Source organism: Cupressus sempervirens, chromosome 3 (genome assembly GCF_028749045.1).
Source record: "Cupressus sempervirens isolate cs-2001-9-10 chromosome 3, ASM2874904v1, whole genome shotgun sequence".
In the NCBI taxonomy this organism is placed as follows: domain Eukaryota; kingdom Viridiplantae; phylum Streptophyta; class Pinopsida; order Cupressales; family Cupressaceae; genus Cupressus; species Cupressus sempervirens.
In genome coordinates, this window is record NC_143120.1 from 1039814076 (window position 1) to 1039836889 (window position 22814).

The following is a 22814-nucleotide window of genomic DNA, read 5'->3' on the forward strand; positions in this document are numbered from 1 at the left end:
CCAGTGGGGGAAAGAGTGTGGGGGGTGGGTGAGCCATAGCGCATTGAAAAGGGAAAGGTAATTAGGTGTTTTTATTGTGATTAAATATCGATGCATACATGTAGCTTGTGTTTGCTAATGAAATTTAATTAAATTCTTTATTGTACAAGGCATGGTCATTGGTAATGAGTATATGAAGATTCCACATCGAAGACCCTCTAGTATTTCCATTTGTAGTGAGAGCCCCATCATATGTATATATATCATTTATTTTTATTTTTTCTTATTTTCTCAAATATTTTCAAAATATATTTCCATGTTATTAACAACTAGGATTTTGTATCTCATAGGAAACACCTAGTGTTGGGGAGGCTAGATGTTAGAGTTATGTATCTTTGCTAATGCAGCCAATGCTTCCAAAGGAAGGGTCAACAGAGGTAAGTTTTAGTTTGAATTATTTATTATATTTTATAAGTTTAGTACTATATCAATTATAATTGTATAGTTTAAATTGTAAATCCATCTCACAACCATACTTGAACATATACAGGCCACAACCGATGAGTTTCAAGCATTTTCGAAGACATATGAGAGGACTCCTAACCGCCACAGGAGGTTGACAAGAGAGGTAAATGATGAAAGTTTTAAACTATAAGTCTTCACTAAAAAATGATCATTGTGCATTTGAATAATTTAATGTTAGATATGTAGAATCATATAAATTCAGTAGACTAACTTTGGGTTTACCTTTTGTTTTATGTACGAGGAATCCAATCAACATAGTGCAGTGAAGAGGTTGCATTTTGATTATCCACCAGAAGCATAGGATAGTATAATTGTCATAAGATGTGTCATGAGACATTTTGAGATAACATATGCCACATTGTATATAGCAACTTTAATATTATACACATTTCGATGGGATGATCAACTACATTTTGTACACGGTTCTATGTATTTTGATATATATTTGCATAATTTATCTATGGATACATGTATTTTGATATATATTTTTGTCATTTATGTGCACATGGATATACATTTTAATTTTTTATAGTGTTGTTCAATTTATTGCACTAGTAAATTTTGGTAAATATGTGACTATGTGACTTAAAAATTTAGTCACGCTACTAAAATTTCTAGTCACATGACTAAAACTAAACACATTCTACTATATTATTACAATTTACAATTATAAGTGACTAAATAAGTGACTGATTTGTTCATAGAGAAAAATCACAAGCTCAACCAAATAAAAATGATCAAATAAACTACCAGGTAAATGACTAAATAAGTGATTAGTCACTAATAGTCAATCAGCCAATTTTTTTTTTATTAAATACATTATTATTACTCCTTTATAATTATAAAATTTAGTAATATAATCATAGAATAATATATAACCATAGTACTAAATGAGATATATATTAATCAAACTAAAGGTTATGTGAGCATGTATTCATCCTATATTACATCCACTACGTTGCTTCCAAATTTACAATTATTCAATAGTTCATAACTCGTCATTAGGCCTTGAAACCTTACCTTAATTCATTTTGATTGAAAATAAAAAATAATTCTTACAATTTTAAAAACTAATAAAACTAATAAATAAATCACTAATATATATATATATATATATATACTTTTTAGTTTTTACCCCTCTCTCTCTCTCTCTCTCTCTCTCTCTCTCTCTCTCTCTCTCTCTCTCTCTCTCAATTTTATTTAACTATTATTACAATTTTTAATTCTCTTTTTTTCTCCAAGAAAGAGATCCAATAATTGATAGTGGGTTTAATAACTATGATACTTTTCTCGTAGATACCCTCCAATTACCGCTCTTTAAAGAGCCCCAAAAAATGAAAGCACATGTAATAATAGTTGATCACACATGCATTAGCAGTTGATCACAAAGACTACTAGGAAATTCAATCACAACTAATGGTATTTTATTTTGAAATGACACTTTTTGACCACTTTGCACTCCACACTCCCTACACGCGATCTATGAATACCCAAAAGTCAAAAACCTTAGCTTTAAGCTCTTCATTTAGCTACAAAGATTACCAAAAAATCAATAAAATTTGACTTGTGATTTAGATGTTCTAGATCTAATAAATGTTTTCAAATGAAGAAATAACCATGGTACTACCAGGGAAATGATCTATATGCTTAAACAAATTCAAGAACAGAAAAACATAGTCTGGATGGAAGGCTCTTTGGGCTAGACTACCTAGGTTGATACTTTTGAAGATGTGCTCCATTAGCTACTAGGATTGTCTCTCTTTTTTGGGTTCTTTGTAATTATTAGTCAGTTATCTCTGGTGTGAGGCTAGGCCTCTTGTGATTATGTTTTGATACTTTGCGATTCCTTTTTGTAACTTTGAACTCTTTATATTTAATATAAAAAAGACTTGTTATTTTCTCCTACACATAAATGTACCATTATTAAACATTCCCTTCAACAAATAAATTTATTTAAAGACATTATTAACAAAATAATATTTTGTATTAAACAGTAAATAATTATTTTACCTTTTAAACCTTAAACCTTGAATTATTTTTATTGTATTAAATTAAAACGAAAAGAAAAGAATTTAAAACACAAAGGAAAAATGAGCGACACAACCCACCCATTTCGTCTACCACTCCCAAAACTGAACAAATCTGATCCACTCCCTCTGTCAGCCATCAATGGACCTCATTTGTTAGGTCATGGAATTTCTTCCCACCATTTTGGTTGTCATTGTGGTATCCAGCTGATTAGTGCAGTGAGCCATCTTTTTGGGTATCCATTCTTGTACCTTAGAGTTGTATAAAAACCCCAATTTGATATTTATTTTGAAGAAGATCTCTTTGATACTAATATCTACAGGTACTTTGAGCTTCTTTGTTTTTATTCTAGAGATGAGAGAGCTATGTTGTTATCATACCTTGAAAAGTAATTTTTTTTCTTCTTTGTAAATTTAGCATGAAATCCAATTCATTTGCCAAATCGCGTCTCTCTTTCTCTATATACTCTTGGCCTTTTGGAGCTTTATATTGTACAAAACCCTTTGATTTTCATCATTTGGACATATTGATACATTGTTTACCTTATTCTTCATCATTTCAAGCCTATATTGCAGGCTGCCACAATTTATGATATGTTGTGTGATGTATGCTTGAAAACTTGTTAAAACACCTTACATGTGATTTAATTTGAAGTTTGAACAAATGCACTTCCATGGTTTTTTCCTTTTACAGAGGCAATAACTCATATGTTCTTTGTATCTACTTCATATTGTTTCACTAGAAACAAAAACTCAAAGAAAAAACAACATGAGGGTCTTTGAAAAATACCAAGATGTATTTTGTCCATTTTGTTCACCTGACGCTTGGTGAGGGTTTTGTTGGGCGTTCATTTTGCACGAGGTCAACGGCAGGAATCCATTGTGTAATTCCTCTCTTGAAAAGCAAATGTTTTTAAGGATCCACTCCAAGGTTCAATATTTGTCTTGTGACGTACCAAAATCCACTCAATAGAAGATAAATGTGAGTGATCACAAGAAGGCCTTTATTGGTTCTAAAAACTCTTTTATCTCGAAATCAAAGTAAATTTGTTCACTGTCTCAAAATATCACACCAAAAGAACAATATTTTTCTATTTTTCTATTTTTTAATAAATGCAACTCTAACAATGCAGCTACTATGAGCTCCTATTCTAACAGGGGGTTAGTAAAGCGAATAACATGAAATTGAAATAACTTGAAATCAAAATTCCTAAATGGACATAAGCTACAAAACACAACACATTGTGAGTTAAACCTTCGAAGAAATCAGTAGAAAACAAATGAAAACAGGAGCAGCGCTTCCTAGAATCCACTGATGCAATTGTCGGTGAGAATCTTTAACAAATCGAATGATGTTTCACTCTTCATCAAATCGCAAGGCCACGGAAAGTGCACTCATGCGAGACAAAAAGCTATGTAGACACAATCAGGTGATCTCTTCTCAAGCTCGTTACGTCAGCAGAACTCATATATCTGTAGCAAACACTAAAACTAAAAGATCGCATAACTAAAAACAATGCAATAAACCTTTGGCTCAATCACAATCTCATGAATAAAATTCACAAAAATATGACACATTCAAGCAAGAATCACTACACTCCAAATGCGAGCACCAAAACCATAATTTTATTGCATAATAACGGCGGCCTTTGTTACATTTTACAATAGGGTATTTATAAGAAATCGTCTCCTCAATTTGTGTTGAGAGTGAGAGATATCTTGATGCAATAAAATGCTTTTAAAACATTAAAACAAACTAACAATCACCCCATCCATATTTTATTCATTTATTGGATGCATGAGCCCTTTACATATCAAAAACAGAGAAAGTAGGAGGAAGCCTTCAGTCGAAGTGGAAGTGCATGGAGGTGCCAAAAATAGAAGCTGGTCCTTCACTAGGTGTGTGTCGAAGTTAAACTGCTGTCAAAATGCGTTTTTGATGCATGGAAAGTGCTATTTTTGGAACAAGCAGTTAACTATTGACGCACCTCTAAATTGCGGAGGTGCAAACCTGTGCACCTGCATGAAAATGCGAACCTATGAAAATGCGGAGCTGCATGAAAATGCAGAGCTACGAACCTACGTACCTGCGCAACTCGATAGCTCAAATTGCTAAAAATTTGAAGTTATCAATTTTGAAAACGGTTTCTGGGTTTTGCTCAAATGGGGTTTTAGATCACTTGTTGTGTACATACTTTGCCCCATTTTGATGATTTATACCCTCTTTATAACCAATCACTTTCATAAATTTGAACCCATGCTTCTTCAATCTAAAATCCCAAGGCACCTGCGTTGAATCTTGTCATTAATAACTGCATAAGATGAGGACCCTGTTCTACTTCATGTGTCCAACCTCTGTATATTCGACCTTTTTCTTCTCTCCAACTGCCCTATCCTTCCTGGTGAGAAACATAGTGATCCTAATTATCTAAAATGATCAAATGTTTAAAACTTTTTGATATTTTTTCGCAAATTTTTCTAAGTGTTTTTAAATGGCTTTTTCGGAGATCTTTTGCTCAAAATTTCAAATCCAAACCTTCATCGGTCCCTAAAATTGAGCTGCCAAAGGCTCACTGTTTTAGGGACTAAAATTAGATCTTCTGTTCTTCTTTCCAACGGTATAAACGGTTCTGATTTTTGAGCTACAAGTCAAAAGTTATGACCCCAACAAGTTGATGTCATTTTTACCTACATAATGAAGCACATATTAGTCCGTAGAGATAAAAAAATACTTAAATAAGACACACCCTAATGACACCAAAACAAAAACCCCCAATAACTAGTTACTCAAACAAAACTGGAGGTGAATGGATGGCGTGGAGCGTGCACGGTGTGCACAGGTGAGCGTCTGGCACGTTATGGCTCGCGCGGCCTTTTCCGACGCGCACAGTGCTTTGGCGCACGCGCGGCCCTTGGTGACATGTGTAGCCCTTGGTGGCGCATGCATGCCCTTGGGTGCACGTGGCCCTTGGTGGTGCACACGGCCCTTTGGCACGCACAAGCGGCATTTTTTTTTTTTTTTTTTTTTTTTTTTTTTTTGGTTTTTTTTTTTTTTTTTGACTTTATATTTTTTTGTATTTTTTTATTTTTTAAAATATTTTTACTCTACGACTCAAACTTTCAAACGAATTTTCTTCTCCCGACTCTCGAACTTGTGAGTTCGAGAGGCAAAAAAAGTAAGGGGTCCCCATTCCTAGCGAAGAATGGAGTGTGTGTTGTGGACACCACAACAAATAGACCCGAAAAAATGAAGAAATGACCAAGGCATTTCTTCATCAGCAAACATTCCTCTTATGTGTCAAACACCAACCGAACTCCAAACACCTCGAGCGTATTTCAGATGACTTTGCAATCAAAATCTCAGAATTCGAAACCTTGAAACTCAGTGTGTGCGTTGTGTATTCATTTCCTTTGACGTATCAAGACGAAATTTTTTGACAACTCGAAAACATGCTTCCACTCCTCCCAGCTCATTCATTCGGAATCTTCATAAAGGCTTTTCTCAATCAATTACTTGACCAGATGAGAGAATCAATTTGAGGACTCTTGGTGGGATGTAATGTTCTTTTGAATTTCTGGCTTTTGAATAATTGCTACATGTTGTTCAACATGTTACTTTTGATGGAACGATACTTTGAATACAAGATACTTCATTTCAAGAACATATCTTTTGCCTTTTAAGATCTTAGAATCCTTCAGACTTAACACTGTCCCCCCCTTTTTTTTTTTGGTTCTATATCTTGACTATGCTTAGACTGTGTAGCCAGAACATCGGTCTCGTTTCTTGGATTCGATCTCTTATGAACATCCCTTGCGTTCCTCTTTTTAGAATTCTTTAGAAACTCTCAAGCCAAACAATGATCTTGGAAACCTTTCGAGGAGATCCCTCCTGTTTGAACCAATTGAAGTTTAGATTATTTTTTGTCATCTCCCACTTTAAATTTAATAACACCTAAAATGGTCAAAATCTTAAATTTGCAAAGTGTTGAGAACTTTGTGGTTTAAGCCTCTGATTTTCAAACTAAAAATATCTTATTTCCACAAGAAATATATGTCGCTTGGTTGATATGAAACACACAATCATCGAAATCTTTTGACAAAGAAATACCTCTTCCTAAAAACGAAACCAAAGAGTGGTTAGTGAAATCTTAAGAGAAAATCTCAAGTACACCTTTCCCCCAAAGACTGACAAAACTTTAAAATAAACACACGACTAAAAGCAAACATGCAACACCTAACTAGAAAGACTAAAAAGACTAACAAAAACAAAAACAAAAACTTATCTACAAAAAAACTTGAATAATAAGAATGTGGGATAGTTGTCAATAAATTTCTCATTATGTGTAATAGTGATGAACCACCCCATATAGTTCTCAAAAATGTTGACTTGTCTTTGTACTTAGAAAAATAAAGTTTGGACAATCGTGGTTCAAATTCCAGGCACAAATCACACAAAATCAGAAGTTGTGGTAACTCTTTATGACCATGATTAATCCACAAACAAGTTCTCTTACATTTTGCATCATATTCAAATTGAAAATCATCAAACTGAGAGGGATAATAAAAAGATCTGACCTGATCCAGCAAGTCCCCCACCATAGGGGTACACTCACACATCATAATTTCTCCTTCTGGTGGTCTTATCTCATGGTTCACAACTCCACTCACACATGAAAACACTTTAGGCTCCTTTGGACTAAAAAAATCAAAGTTGTCAATTTTGAAAATAGTTTCTAGATTTTGCTCAAATGGGGTTTTAGATCACTTTGTGTACATACTTTGCCCCTTTTTGATGATTTATACCCTCTTTATAGCCAATCACTTTCATAAACTTGAACTCCTACTTCTTCGATCTAAAATCCCAAGGCACCTGCATTGAATCTTGTCATTAATAGCTACATAAGATGAGGAACCTGTTTCGCTTCATGTGTCCAACCTCTGTATCTTCGACCTTTGTCATCTCTCCAACTACCCTATCCTTCCCAGCGAGAAACCAAGTGATCTAGATTATCCAAAATGATCAAATGTTTGAAACTTTTTAATATTTTTTCACAAATTTTTCTAAGCATTTTTAAATGGCTTTTTCGAAGGTCTTTTGCTCAAATTTTCAAGTCCAAACCTTCGTCGGTCCCTAAAATTGGGCAACAAAAGGCTCACTATTTTAGGGACTGAAATTAAAGCTTCAATTCTTCTTTCCAACGGTTTAAACGGTTCTGATTTTCGAGCTACAGGTCAAAAGTTATGACCCTGACAAGTTGATGTCATTTTTACCTACACAATGAAGCACATATTAGTCCATAGAGATAAAAAAATACTTAAATAAGACACACCCTAATGACACCGAAACAAAAAATCTCAAAAACTAGTTACTCAAACAAAATCGGAGGTGAATGAACGGTGTGGCGTGCGCGCGGTGTGCGCAGGTGAGTGTCTGGTGCCTTATGGCACACACGGCCCTTTCCGGCGGACGCAGTGCTTTGGCGCACGTGCGGCCCTTGGTGGCACATGCGCGGCCCTTTGGCACGTGCATCCCATTGTGGCATGCATGTGCGATGAATTTTTTTTTTTTTTAATTCATGTTTTGACTTTTCTAATTTTTGTTTTTTTTTTTTGTTTTTTTGTTTTTTTTTTTTTTTTTAAATTTTTTTACTCTGACTCAAACTTTCAAATGAATTTTTTTCTCCCGACTCTCGAACTTGCGAGTCCAGGAGTCGAAAAAAGTAGAGGGCCCCCATTCCTAGCAAGGAATGGGGCATGTTGTGGACACCACAACAGGTTTCATTTGGACTCTATATTAGGCCATTAGTTAATTTCTCAAGCTATTCTTGGAATGATTTTATTTCATTGTTGGAATTAGTTTATTTCAGGGGAGGGGTTTTGTATTTCTAAAAATCTTGCACCCCAACAGTAGACTGAGCACCATAATTAGACATAAGTTGAATATTAAGAATCTCAAGCTTGTATATTGATTAATTAATCAAGTCACTATCACTTTCCAATCCTACAGTCCAAGATTCTTCATCTTCAAGTGCTACCATGGACAATAAGTCAAGATCATCAACATTTAGACAACTATCGGTAGCATCTTCATATCTTGAGTCTAAAATAGCTTCCAATTGTATTGTGTATTCTCCTTTGTTAGAATGTGTAGTTGGTTCTCCATTTCCATTATTGAACTCATTATTTTCTTCTTTATAAATGTCATCTCCACTCAAGTATTATTTACCATTTTAAAACCTCTATAAATTAGATTCCTTTTCCATCAGAGTAGAAATTATAAGTCCAATAATTGTAATGTCATTATAGGGTCTATCCATCTTTTTAGAACAGTGAATAGAAACTTTCTTCACCATCTTTTTTGCATAATGCAATGGATGAACCGTAATCATGGTGTCTAGTTTTGCCCAATCTTTTAGAGTTTCAGAATGGTCTGAGTAATATCCTTAATAACCACTAAAATACTAGTTCTCTTCATAATCATAGAATGTTACCCCAGTACTGGGGTACGTCGGGACGGGGGGATGCTAGGATGAGTTCCCAGGATAGGGAGAAAATGGGCCTCATTTTCGGGACAGTGGGGGGACAACCAGGGCAGGACAGGGCAGGGAGGGGTGTTGTATAGTATGAATATAGAACTTGAAATGATATAACATTCCAAATTAAAATACTTGAACATATCAAAATTGCAACATTAACTAGAACAATTGAACATTCAATGTGGTAACACATTACATACCTAATAGTAACATTCAAAAAATAAGTTCAAATAGAAGTCCAAGTACAAATTCTAGCAGAAGCATTATTGCAGAATGGCGGAGGTGGGGGTACTTGGGTGTGCAAGTACCTAGTGCGAGGACATCTCAAGGACGGGTACTTCAAGGTTTCGGAGGTGGGTGTGAGTCCCCATGTTACACTGTAATCATACTTGTCATTGGCATCATTGCCATTGTAAGAGAAAATATTGTTGTGATTGTTTAATGCATATCTTTCCTGCTCTCCATAGATTAACGAGTGATCCATCCCAATGTAAACATTCATAGGCTTTTTGGCCCCTAGACTTCACAAGATTCTCTCATCACTATTCAACTCAAAGATGACTTATTCATAATCATTAATTGGATATTCCAACTTATTCAAGGAAGACTCCTCACGTAGCTCATGATGAATCACTCCTAGATGCACTAGCATTGCCTTGTGATTTGCCTCAACAATGATCCTAGCCTTTTCAACATAAGAATTTCTTGACTCTCTCATCTTAGTATTTCCACTATCACTTATTCTTCAAGTAGATGGGAACCTGATTCACCATGGTAGTGAAAACAAGCAGACCTTAAGTCTGAGTAATCTGCAACAACTTGAATTTTTGCATGTCAAAGCTTTCCTGCTCTAGAGACTCTATAACAATCTAATAGTCCAATAAAATGGTTCCCATGAAAGCTACATTGACCATTAGCATGGTTTCTTGGTCCAAACGTATTCATCTCCCCTTCATACTTCACTGGCTTCCAACCAAATATGGGCTGAGAGAAATAGGGGAATAGTTATAGAGTTTTACTTTTACATTAGCTGACTACAATTCTTGAACCTGTAAATCTTTTTAACACACTCAACTCATTCGATCATCAAATCCCAATGCTAATGACTTATTTCAAACTGTGAATCGGGTCTACTTCTTTTCACCACCATGGTGAACTAGGTTACCATCCTCTTGATGAAATAAGTGATGGTGGAAATAGAGGAAAATGGAATGAAGAGTCCTACTAGGTATCTTTGCACAGCTCATGCCCAAATTGGATGGATGAAAGGTTGCAAGCAATTACCATGGGTGCAGATTTCATCAAACAAAAAACCAACATTATACAATTGTCACAAGAGAAATTACACACAACAGAGTCCTCTCTACCGTACACCAAGAAATTATAAGTGGTACTGACTTTTCCAAATAAAAGACAAACATTTTGCAATTGTCACAAGGAAAATTACACTATATAATCTTTTCTACCATACACCAAGTACTGTTGCACACGAATTAAAAGTTTCTACTATTAATCATAATGGCTGGAAAATATCAAGTTCGAGATGTTTTAACAATATCCAGAAATATAAATAACATATGTTGATTGAATCCCATGCAAAATATTGGCAGCATAAAACACATTTATATTGGAATAGGACTAATTTGGAAGATAAATCATGGAAATGTAATGCATGCTTCAATAAAAATAGCAACTTAATTGAATATACAATTATTCCTTCTTAGCAATATTAAAATATATGCTTACCAATGTGTTAAGATTCCATATCTAAAATGTCAAATGATAGAAAAGTCAGATGCAACCAAAATTGAGATGAATGTCTCGAGTATCAAACATTTTTCAATGTTAAATGGCTCTTAAAAATAGAGTAGTCGGCTAAGGATGTAGGAAAATATATCACACATTTTCACAGAGATAAAGAGTGTTTACAGAAGTGTCATCGCTTAGAACTAGGGCCAAAAAATTGGGTTTGACTTTTCTTACAATCCATGGAACTTATAATTAAAGACTTAGAATCCTTGAATCAATACAATTTGTCTTGCTTCTTGTTTCAAAAAGTGATTTAGACTTTCCCATATAATACTAAATTTCTTCCCCAACTATAATGAACCCTGGGTTTGTTTCAAAGGCTTCATTGAATGTCAATAAATAAATGTACAGTTTCTTCTCAAGATCTGGAAAATCTGTTCTCAATCACAACATAAAGATTCCATAAGCAGGTATTGTTCTTCATCCATATTCATTTAACTTCCTAGGAAGAAACCGCTCAAAATGATGGGAGTGTTTAATTTGTTGTAGAATTCTGAACAACACATTGGATGTCATTATTTGTATATTAATAGCTGCGGTGTATTTCGAATCTCTGTTAAGGCGTCTTTCTAACATTGCATTTTGACATTTGTTTATTGATTCTCTGTTACCTGGATCACAATTTGAATATTTATGCTTCTTATCAAGACAATAATGGAACTTTGGACGCCTATTATGTTGCTTCTATTTTGTACTTTTGATATTGTATATGGAATCAATGAATTATTTAAAAAATTGTGGTAGCTGTAAATGGGTAAATACTATCATTAGTTGTTACAGGATTGTGCCCTGAAGGATGGAACAGTGCACCAAACATCAGAACATGTTTTCTTCTCATATCAAAAGTTAGTTCATGGGATGATTCAGAAGCTATCTGTCAGAATCGCAGTGGCCATTGGGCTGCATTGACATTTGTCCAGGAACTTCAGCATCTGCAAGCTCTTTGCAAAAATGTTAGTACTTGTGAGGTTTTCACACCATCGCCCCAAAATTTTGGGGACCCCCTTTTTTTCGATTGCCTTAGCATTTTTCGGTCCAGAGGTTTCAAATTTGAAGATTTCACGCCTTGGACACTTTCAGGCCAGTGAAAGAGACTTAGCTTATTTTTCACCTGATTTTTTTTTTAACTTGATTTTTCCAAAGCCACCAATTTCATCCTTAAGCCGAACAAATTTTAAAAAACAAAACTTGGCAGGATAAAATTGTAAATTTTGTACTTAGACATTTTCTTTTGAAAATTTGGGTATAATTGTGTAAATTTAGATAATTTTCAAAAATGAAAATTTTGTTAAATTTGGTCTTTTGGAACATCTTTATTTTTTTTTTTTTTTGGTGAAGAAAATTAATTTTTGTGATGGTGAAATAAAATTGCAAAATTGATTTTTGACTCTAGAAGAAATTTTATTTTATTTTTGTCAAAAAAAAAAAAAAAATTGGCATAGCAAAATTGATTTGGGTAAAAATTGCAAAAAATTGGCTTTAATAGATTACAATTGCTTTGAAAACTTTTTGCCTTTATTGAAATTGGTAATTTAATATTGAAAAATGGCTTTTGGTTAGCCAAAATCCAATTTTAATGACGTAATAATTACTAAATCTTCATTAAATGAAAATATTTAACACCTCTAAGGCATTATTTATTTTCTTTTTGCAATTTTGGTCCAAATGGCAATTTAAAAAGTTATTTTCATCATGGCAAAATTAATTTTAGCTAAGTATTTAATTGTGGGCCATAATTTTGCATTAATTATTTGTTTTTCTTTTTCTCAGGGTCCAAGTTGGCCAGCTTGGAGGAAGTTAGAAAGTTGGGTATAAGAGGACGCCTCTCTCCCATTTCTTCCTCACTTCTTACTTCTCCTTCTCAAGGCGTTGGTGATTTTGCAAAAGCAGATCTACACTCTTCTTGCTTGGCGAAATTTGTGGGAGCTAAAATTTGTGGAGGCCAAAATTTGTGGGAGTCGAATTTTGTGGAAGGCAAAATTTGTGGGAGCCAAAATTTGTGGAAGATAAAATTCTAATTTCTTCAAAAGGCTGCGATTTTTGCCCTAGGTTGGGTAATTTTATTTGGAGGTGAATTGCATGATAAATTTCTGATTTGCAAGGGATTTGAAATTCTTGAAGTCATATCCTAGGTTCCGAAAAGTCGTTGTAAGATTATGTAATGTCCCCATTTTAGCAGTTGACCAAGTGTGTGTGCGTTAGCCTTGTTCTACATGGTCCCGAGGGCTAACAAAGGGTTTAATGGGATCTTGGAGTGTTTTGGCCTAGTCATGTCCAGTTTGGGCCAAAACGAAGTTGATTTACTCAGTTTCAGGCATACTTACTATTTTTAGTAAGTCGGCAGGACACAGTGCAGGTCAATTTTGGTGATTGGATTCGATACTCCTCGGTGAGAGCTTTCCGATAAGCTATCACTTGCATTATTCGGAGTTCGATTGCTAATACATTTTAATGCCTGAAGTTTTATTAAAGTAACGTCTAATTTAATTGTAAAATATTAAAGTGTTACTTTAATATTTATTTTATGGTGATGTGTACCCAAGGGAGACATAAGGGGTATTTTAATACATGTTTTATATTACACATCTTTATCCCACATTGCCCATATGAGTTGAGCGGACCCGTGGGAATAGAATAAAAGGAAGCATTTGTAGCTTCATTAGACAGGTTGAATATGAGAAGAAATTGGTGTGTGAGTTGCAGCTCCGTTCTTGGCATTTGAGGACGTCTATCCTCTCTTGTAACATTCTAGACGTCATTCCCTTGGGGTTTGGCCTTTGGAATTCTTTGTTATTGGCTTCATTTTCAGGCAGTTTAATTGCATTTCCGGCTACAGGCAGATTTGGTATTTTGCTCTTATATTCTTCACTACTTGTCCGACGCTTATGCCGCTTTGAGGGAATGGTATTATGAAGGTAGTGGACTGATTGAAGGACAAAGTATTGTAGCAGCAAGTTCGAAAGCATGGGCTAGAGTATTATGTCAATACTGCTGAAGTAATTAGTGAGTTGTTAAATCTGCCATGTATTTGGTTTTATGAATTCTGAAAATAACATTTTATTAGCAGCAGTTCATTTCCACTTTGCATACTATTGTAGTTTCTTTCTTGTTTATGTTGTATGATACCAATTCCATGCACGAAACACAACAAACAAATAAACATTTAATTTTCGGAGTTATAAGGGGTTTAAAACATTAAACGGAGAAATAAGAAGTTGAATGCAAACTGTTTGACATAATTCCTTTCAGCAATTTGGTCTAGTTTTTTTGGGATATCCAGGGGTGCCCATTACAGATTATTGATTAAGGTGAATTTTCATCCTCTAGAGTTGCAAGGTGTCCTTAAGCTGACATCCATCTTTCGTTCTAGTATAAGGATTGCTCTGCTTGGTTCTTCTTGCCTTCTGGTCCACCACTCTACCATCCCGTAATAGGGCGACAAGCATGGAGGATGGTAGTGCAAGTAAGAATCCCAAACGAGCAAACACTAAAAAAGACAGAGGATATGATGCCCAAAACTTCTTTATTCTCGAAATGAAGAGAATAACCGACACTAATATCGGTACAGTGGACATGATACGGATGAAGGACAGACTAAAGAAAGCACAATCCCCCTTGGCTATTGGTAGAGGTAATTTCAAATTATTTAAAGTTGCAAGGGATCCTTAAGCTGACATCCTTCTTTCATTCTAGTCTAAAGATTGCTCCTCTTAGTTCTTCTTGCCTTCTACTCCACCACTCTACCATCCTGTAATAGGGCGACGAGCATGGAGGATGGTAGTGCAAGTAAGAATCCCAAGCGGGCAAACACTAAGAAAGACAAAGAGGATATGATGCCCAAAACTCCCTTCTTCTCGAAAATGAAAAAAATAACCGACACCAATATCGGTACACTGGACATGATACGGATGAAGGAAAGACTGCAGAAAGGACAATCCCCCTTGGCAAAGATGATGTCAACAAGATGGATTTTAGATCGAAGTTGGATGAGTTAGGAAAAGTTGCTATCAAGAAAAAGCATTTGGGCACCCTTTCCTCTCTCAATGTTTTTATTGGATTTGCAAAAGAATATGAGAAGGATCATGAAAGGATACTACAAGTAGCAAGCAGCATGGCGAAGTCAGCGAAACTCAAGGCAAAGCACACACCTTGTCCTCCTATGGAGGAAGTTAACGAAAGGCTAACTAGGTTCATTGCCTTAGCTAAGAAGATGAAAAAAAAGGGAGGAGTTATATTAGAAGATCATTTGATGTAAGCCCAAGTGGCAATTTCCCTTTCTTCTAGAATAGGACAAGTGTCTATTTCTTATTGGCCACCACTTTGGTGCTTTCTCATTGGTTGTCACTTTTTGCACTTTTTTCATTAGTCCATTGATGAGGTGGCATCCTAATCATTGGCCGATGTGGTGGCAACCCTAATTAGGGTTTTGAGGATCTAATCTGGATCGTTGATCTTGTTTTGATCTCCACCATCCATTGTATTTATGGCCCCTATAAAAGGCCATTTGCTCTCATTTGTAAAAGGATGGTTGGAGAAATTGTTGCAAAGATAATACCAAAATTGCTCTCTTCTTCATTGTTGCGATTTGCATGTTGATTAAGAACATTGGGTGTTATTGCATGTTTTCTACTTCCGCTTAGTTAGATTTCTTTTCAAGTTGTTAAAGTTGGTTTCATTTCAAGTTGTTTAAGTGAGGTTAAAGTAGATGAATAGTTGTATGGTAGCATTGGTAAATGTTTGATAGGGATCAATACTAGACCACTAGCATCCTAGCGACTGGTTGGGAAGCTTTGTGTGGTAAACTAGTTTATTATTCCTTTGAATCATTGCACCTTTGGAAGTGAGGCCGCTGGTCAGCTCTCATTAGGTTCGATCCCCGTCCATTTGCTAACCTTCCATTCATAGGAGTAGGAGTAGAATAGTGAGTAGCTGGGTAGTCGAAGTTTAGAGAGAGGGAAGTTAGGAGGAGTAGGCCAAGCATTAGAATACATCCATTCACCTTCCACCACCACCGCTTTCCATCAACATCATCATTGGCAAGCACACCCTACCTCATCACACCATCAACGTTATCTGCCTCCGCACATTTCACAAACCGAATCACCATCACCTTCATTCCACCAAAGTCCAAGTCATCCTTGAATGAATAGCGTAAGGCCACCTACGTGATTATCAACAAATCACATCGATAAAACTGAGCAAGTATCCAACGATGTAAGGAACATTGGAGCTATTGCTTATGTCTTCATAAGTAATAACTTTTCAAGAGAGGAATTGTATGTTTGATACTCTGTATCAAATGTTCAATTGCTAATATGTTATGTTAAGTGATACAAAACTCGCATCAACAGTACTAGGTGCTGGGTTGGAGGCCGTGCCGTTAACTCTGAGAAAGGTTTTAGTTGGCAATGGAGTGATCAAACACTGTGGAATAACTCTGTTTTTCCTAGGCCACCATCCCCCCTCAATTGTTCAAACTCTTCTTGTATCAAGACAAAGCTTATTGGGTTTTGCACTTTAGTGACCAATAGAAAAGTTCCTCTAGTAGGTGATGGATGCAAAACTTCCCATAAATTCATTTGCATGCTAAGCAAAGGTGATAACTATATTTTCATTTTGTGAACTAAAAAGCCTTTGATAATAGATTGTAAGCAAGAATTACGAGCTTGCACTCTATATTTATTATTACCTGAAGCAAGTTCCTACTCTTTATTTGAATCTTAAAGTTATGTTTCCTTGTAAATATTCCTTTACACTATATCCTCTAACCATTATCGGACACATCTCTTATACCAGGAAATAAATGTGAACTCGAAACTTGTGATAAGGAGTATATTGTCATCCTTGCAGTAGTAAGTGGTTTGATCCTTTTTACTATGCTTGTTGTGGTGATTTGGCTTCTGGCTTATAGACAAAGCAAAAGACGCAAGAGATCTAGGCAAATATCTAGCCCTTCTTCTGTTGTTCTTGTTCCTCCTTCATGGAGAGTGTACACTAATGATGAATTGAGGGCAATAACTAAAAATTTCAATGAAGGAAACAAACTCTTAAGGGATAAAAAGAAGGGTGGAACTTACAGAGGTACCCTGCCTGATGGCTCATTAGTAGCCATCAAAAGGCTAAATAAGTCTAGCTTCCAAAGTAAGAAAGAGTTCTTGTCTAAGATTGGAAGGATAGCAGGTCTTAGTCATCCCAATCTTGTACCTGTCAAAGGATGCTTCTATGAACATGGTGAGCGGTATATTGTTTATGAGTTTCTAGCAAATGGGCCTCTAGACAGATGGTTACATCACCTTCCAAGAGGAGGCAGGAACCTGGACTAGGGAATGAGAATGCAAATCGCAACTACACTTGCCCAAAGCATTGCGTATGTTTCCTTTAGCCAATATAGTTCCTTTATAATTTGGCATTCGAGGGGAACGTTGTTATTTATGTGCCATTGGAATGCTAGAGAACTAATTCATTGTGCGAATCGAACTAGAATCTGATTCAAGCCACTTGAATTGGTTGCTTGGTTTTTGGCCAACATTAACATATCAACATAACAATGAATATATTGAAAATGTGCTTCCTTCTCCGTGACCATCTTATCTAATGACAATAAAGATTTTCTTGGTAAGGAAATCATTGTTAATGTCTACAATATCATGCTGAGAATTCCCAATAAATCTTTCTCCCAAAGATTTTCAATTGCAATAGAAGATAATGTATAAAGTGGGGAAGCCCCAAGGTCTCCATACACAACAACGAGTGTCTAATAAGCCAACAGTATTGTTTCATATTTCCCAAATATCTTTTCGTTAGTGGGTTGAACCAAGTATGTATTTGAAATTGATTTTATATCAGATCTTGATGTAGGTATCTAATGATTTCAACATTCTAGGACATCCTCTTGTACCATTATTGTGTCCAGTACACCATCTTTTTCTGTGATGTGATTCATATTTTCTTCTTAAGAAAAAAAAATCTCTTTCTCTATCTTAAATGCTCTATTACAAAAGAAAGGTGGTGTAGTTAACTAATCACAGGCAACTCTTCCTCAACCTCTGTTGTTAAAATCTACGAGGACTCCTTGGGATAAAGAGTTAAATAGCCCCAAACCAAACACATAAAACCAAATTGGTTACATATTAGCTCAATTCTATTGTGTAGGTGCCCTAGAGGATTGATCATAAACCACTGCAAAATCAACCATACAAAAATTTAAGAAAATAGAGGAATTTCTCTTACATCTTGAAAATATACTTATTTTTTGTTTCCATTTATCCTTTACTATCTTAATGTCACTGTGTATCCCTCCGTATTCTCTTCAATATAGAGATATCCCTAAGACAACTTTTATGGAGTCCCAGTAGAGACATCCTTCTTTGAAACTCATTAATTATCCACATCACAGGACTCACCTTCTTCTTCCCTATAAACCAAAATGAAAAATACCTTAACCATGCGAAAATTATTGTTTGTATGGGTAAATTTCTGACATATATGTTTTTTATGAAATTACATCAATATAAACTAAACTTATTATCTTTCGAAGTGAAATTGACACAACAGCATCTCAGTGCAAGTGGGTTTGTGCAAAAGAAATATCTGACCTTGATATTGTACTATCTACATATGAAAGATAAATTTTTCTCATCCCTTGACTTGAGATTTAAACACTTTCTTTGATTTTCATTTATAAAAGGATTTGGACAAATGGTATGGAGAACGATCCCAAGAACTCATTTTGGATAGGAGAAACCGGTAAGAGGTTGATAGAGAAGGACTCAGAATTGGGCAAGGAGAAACAACATCAGGCTATGACGCAAGAGAAAGAGCTGGGGCAGGCTAAAATTATGCTTGTAGATGTAGTTCTCATGTTTAAGGAGTCAAGTAAACATGAGATCATGGCTGAATGTGAATATCCACAAGATATAGATGCAATGTTCTCATCAGTAGTACTTTCTTTCGCTAACCAAGAAGCCATACTGTCTCTTATAGAACATAATAATGAATGGTAAAATATTCCCTCTACATTAACTAGCATCAATGGAATCATCCAAGGGTTTAGCTTGGAAGTTACCAGACTCCATGGATTTGCAAAAAATATTTCAGATTAGTGCATAGGAATACCACTGAAATGGACACAATATAAAACTGGTTTCTTCAACCTATCGTGACTTGGCCAATAAAAGATATCTGACTGCTTCATTTAATTGACATAAAAGTATAAAAACCCTCAAAACTTAACAGAGGTAAGAGCAGGGCCATAAATTTATAGGCTTAGAGTTGCTTTCTATTGAACGGTATAGTGCTGCCCATGCATCTCTATGTTTATAATATCATTACAACTATCTAATTATTGCAATTGACTGTAAGTTCTGTAATTACTTGTTTTGGGTAAATATTTGTTGCTGCAGCTATGTACAGCCCTCATCCATTAAGCTTGCATGGCTGCATGCACATACAACACAAACAAAGCTTACAATATCAGGAAATGTTGTAGGGTGCATCAATTGAAAGATTTTGAGAGAACTTCTGCAAAGTCCACTTTATGTATATCCCACACTCACTGTATTGCAAGACTTGACATCTCTCTTCTTGCATACTGTCAAACAGTTCTGATGCTGTCCCTGCTTCCACACACTGGATATATTTACCAGGGTTGTTGCAATTATACCATCTGACAAAATTTCTGTATTTTTATTTGCTTTGATGGAATGTCCATACTGTGTTCCAAAGCTCCCACTTTGGGATAGGCAAGGAGGATGCTAGTAAAGGTTGAAGCTTCTAATTTTACAACATTTTCATCAAATTTTGAAAAGATTTTTTGAAAACTTCATTTTGTGCATATATGAGGATCATTTGAGTCCATGAGAGCACATTTCTTTGGGGTATTCTGTTAAACAGTTAATCTGCCTTGTCAATGCTTCCACATTTTGCATACATGTCGAGCAGTGTTGTTGTAACCTCATCATTTGAAAAACGTCCTCTATCAATTATGCTGATGGATGCATATACTCTGTTCCAAGTGCCCTATATTGACACATGCAGGGAGGATGCTGGTAAAGGTTGTGAAATTTGTCTTCACATGTGTAAAGATATTCAATGAAACAATACTCCATTTGACCTTTACACCTGATTTGCATTGTGGTAGAGATATTCTAGGATGTTTTCCTGGGAGGAAAATACATACTGCATTAATAATTATAATAAAAATCACCTTCCAATATGAGGAATTAGGACCAACCATAGTTCAATGACTCAAACTTGGCTAAAACTTTGTGTTTCAAGGAAATATTTGTGTCTGCCAATTTCCATATGATGTTTAATTGGCAAAGTTCTCATACAATGTTATCATTCATAGGAAAATTAAAAGATAACTGTTCTTATTAAAAATAATGATAAGGACAAATTTATTACACAATGAACTGCAGATGCAAGAATAGAGTATACATATATAAGCTAGTGAAACTCGGGTCTCAATAATGGTAGTTATTTCTCTGATTGATATCAGAAAATTCATAACTTCAAATTGTGAATGGGACTGTTCGAAAACCTTCCTAGCTACAGAGAAAGTTGCAGATCAGCAGTATCTCTCATGCCCAGTTCTGAACCATGTTACTATGCCCAGAAATATATTGGCCTGGCTCCCAGAAGACGACACTAGTACTCAGAGACCCCAGATCACCATCCAAGCACGAAATAGTAACAGGAAATGCTATGCCTTAACAAGTAGAAGTATGGACTCTTCATAGACTAGAAACACTTTTATCTCCATCAATTTGTCATGGTCAGTGCCATGCACACAGGTCTAAGCCTAAGTCATTTTGACCTCAGAACTCTTCAAACATAGCTCTAAAAGGGTGTCGTGCTTTCCAAAAAAGGATATAAGAAGTTCATACCACTTTCAACTTTTATTGCCCATTCAGTAGTACTTGTCAGCTGCCTAACAGCTATAAGGAGTCAACTATCATACCAGCTCAACACTTAAATAATGTTTGTTAACTGAAATCTGTTAAATTGCAATATATGTTTCAGATACAAGAGCCATACCAGGTAAAACTACCACAAGCAAGGAAGTATCAAAATTTGAGAAACACCTAGAGATATTAAAATTTGAGATGCCATTCATGCGCATGTGTAGAACTAGCTACAGTTGCAGAGACGAATATATGCAGTGGGTAGTAATATGTATTTCACAGTTTCAGAAAAAGGAGGATTAGTGTGTAGTACCTGTGTAATATTTTGCTCTTTTCTTAGCTCGACGATGCACTATGAAGATGCATTGCAGTGACTTGTGCAGCAAAGTTGTTGGAGGCAGTTCTCTTCATTCTTTCTGATATTTGTAAATGGGTTATTGTGCATCTTTTTGTATCTCTCAAAAGAGAAAGGTGGGTAAATGCGGAGTCCTTTTATTGACTTGATTCATGACGTGGCTGTGAATGTTAGACCATGACATTTGGTTTTTCCAATATCAATTGTCGCTTTGTGGAGTGTGAGGCCTTGCGATTTATGAATTATGATAGCCCACACCATAGTGATTGGTATCTGCCTTTGGTTGCCTAGTGTGATCAGTGTTATCAGAACACATTTTGGATCTTGTGGATCCCACACCGGACCAGTATAGTTGTCAACCCTTGCTATAATGTACATAGGAATGTCAGGCAGTTTGGAGTCAGGACTGTATACAATTTCAGTAATGTTTCCAAGCGCTTCATTAACGAGGCCTGCTTGTGTCCATATGTTGACTGTGAGCATTATGTGTTGACCCTTACACAAGAGCACATTTTTTGCAAGTTGATCTTCATCGGAGTGGTCTTTTTTATTATTGCGGATATTGATTGCAGTGCTCATGGCAATTGGTTGGTTGAGTTATTTTAACATTATTTTGTTGTGTGAAGCTGCGCTATCATTTGTGGCAAAAATGTTGATTGCACTGTCAAATTCTTTGCTTTCTTCGAGCGGTAGGTGATGTTTGCATTATGTCATCAGTAGATCCCAGTCTTGCTTCATGGGTTCAACATTACCTATATTCCTCAGTGTTTGTTTGAAGTGCAATTATGTTGGCGCTTCACCTCATTGCCAGAATATGGTGTGCAATGTTACAGTCATTGTGAATTCTCTCCAAATTGCAAGAGCGTCCGAATGTGCTGCATATAGGGGTTTGTCTAATACTGGCGCTAGTTGTGCGAGGTCTCTAGTTAGGATGATGGATCTCCCTCCAAAGTGAGTGGATTGTTCAATGGGAAATGCTTCGCGTAGCCTTGTATCAATCTTTAGAAGTAGCTTAGGGCCTATGAAGCTCATCTCATCAATAAGGATGTGCTTGATATCCTTCATGCCTTCTTGAAATGTTGTTAGTGCTTGTCCATTAAGTGGGTGCATGTCTCTGATCGGAATTTTGAGTGTCGAATGTATTGTTGTTGCATTTATGTTAAATGCAGCCACTCTTGTTGGCGCAAGTATTAGGATTTTGGGGCGTTTTGTTCAAATGCTGTCATTTAGTGAATGGCAAATGCACATAATAAAGTGTGATTTTCCAGTTCCAGCTGTACCTTGGATTACCATGCCTAAGTTAACCTAGTGGTGGAGAACTTGTACTCTTGAAAGAGAGGTCACAAGTTCAAATCCCACTGGGGGGTAGGGTATGTACGCCTTGTTTGTAGCACCAAGCGCCTCTCGAAAAAGAGTACGAGGTAGTCCCATATCACTGTCAACATACGTAAACCCAAAAACTATGGCATAGTGTCGTGGACTATAAAACCACCTTACCTTACCTTACCTTATGCGTAGCGGGTGGAGCGAGTGGCCTTTGTTGTGCTCTGTAATAATGTTGAGAGCCTTCTCTTGGTTATAATGTATGATTGGGTGCATTGTGCTATATTGGCACAGTTATAGAGTCACAATCTTTGTTTGTACGTACAAAGTGTGATGCAGAGTCGTGTAAATTATG

General features: G+C 35.8%; 2 pseudogenes; one reads left to right on the forward strand and one right to left on the reverse strand.

The window, feature by feature from the left end:
* Positions 1-8125: 8125 nt before the first annotated feature.
* LOC149570276 (uncharacterized protein At3g49140-like) lies at positions 8126-10217 on the reverse strand (annotated as a pseudogene).
* Positions 10218-14987: 4770 nt separating this feature from the next.
* Positions 14988-19633, forward strand: LOC149570277 (C-type lectin receptor-like tyrosine-protein kinase At1g52310; annotated as a pseudogene).
* The last annotated feature ends 3181 nt before the right edge of the window (positions 19634-22814 follow it).